Here is a 1,608-nt window from a genome sequence, read left to right on the forward strand (position 1 = left end):
GGCAGCTTGACCTCAAGCTTCTTGACATCTTCCACGTCCCGCTTCTCCACCTCGTCAAACTGTGCAACATTCTCCTCTTCCAACAAGGTCGTAATCTTGTTGATGTCCTCCGTTTTAATCCAAATGTGAAACCCTAAACAATACCTCAACGTTTGAGAGGAATGCAAACCCTAGACATGAACGAAAACGTCAATGAACCCTAAAGATTTCTTACTGTATAAATTTGTATCGTGGGTATTTGAGCAGTACATGTCAAACGAAGGTTACATTCGCTATTGAGGTTACCGCTAGGTTACGCGAATGGTACATTTCCTCAACCGGTTACCACAAAGTTACATTCCCTCTGTGCAATCCCCTTGTCGATCCTTGCCCCCAGCCTCCTCTCGCTGGCAGCCTCGCCTCATTAATGACCTCTCCTCACCAAACTCTCTGAGTTGTCCCCTTTTTTCTATCATTTAAGGTTTTTTTCTTGAGGGTATGAGGGAGGCAAGACCAAGAGGGAGTCTACAAGGCAATGTGCTCTTTCCTTTAAGCTTGCGATCACACCGTGAGGTGAGAAGGTGAAGAGATTATTTAATTTATCACTTAGATTAGGTGAAGATCGGTTGTGAAGCTTGTGTTCACATCAATTGCTGAGAAGTTTTTTTTTTATTTTTTATTTTTTATTTTTTTTTTGCCAACTAAGTTTATTTTTTTTTGGGTATTTGATCAGTACACGTTAAGTGAATGTTACATTGGCTACCGAGGTTACCACCAGGTTACACGATCGATACATTTGCTAAGTCGGTTACCGAAAAGTTACAATCCCTCTGTACAAGGCTGTGGAGGTTACCTAAAAGTTATACGCGCGGTTCGATCGTCCGGAGGTTACACCCCAGTTACGGATCATTTATTGGAGCTGCACCGCGGGATTAAACGGATCGGTTACGCGGCGGTTATAGATCGGTTATAGCTCATTTATAATCGAGTGGGCTGGGTCGACAGGTCGCGCGAGTAAATTTTCAAAAATAGGCGATGGGACCGACTCAGCTGATGTGTCGAGCTGCTATTGGAAGATGTACGCAGCGCTGCGTACGTCTTACGTACGCAATTTTTTTCCCACATCTAGAGTCTCGATTGCAATTAATGAGGAAAAATGACCCACTTTAATTAGGAACTCAGAGCATTTGAAACTATTAAATGTCATGGGAATTCAAATTATATTTTTCATATAATTATGTGACATGAGAATCCGAAGCAAGCATTCACATATAATTATAATTATGGGTATTCAAAGTAATACTATCAAAAAAAATTCACCGTTCCTAAATAGCTAATGCTCTTGGTTCTTCTTTCGCAATTTGCTCTCGTGGAGAAGCAGGGTAGAACCGTCTTAAAAGTTATCAGAGACTGACTTCCGAGATTTTCTTTTGCGGTCTTCTACCGTGAAGAAGCAGGAGACAACAATCCTGAAAGTTGACCACTGAGATTTCCTTTTCCGATCTTTTTTAGTGTAACAACATGAGAAAGTCTCCCTGAAGGTTATCCCGATCTGTCTTAGCAAGACCTCCGAAATGAGCCAAACAGGAGAAAATCATCTCGAAAATTATCCCAACTTTTGTTTCTCAT

The sequence above is a fragment of the Phalaenopsis equestris genome, unplaced genomic scaffold (assembly GCF_001263595.1).
Source record: "Phalaenopsis equestris unplaced genomic scaffold, ASM126359v1 Scaffold000188, whole genome shotgun sequence".
NCBI lineage: Eukaryota > Viridiplantae > Streptophyta > Magnoliopsida > Asparagales > Orchidaceae > Phalaenopsis > Phalaenopsis equestris.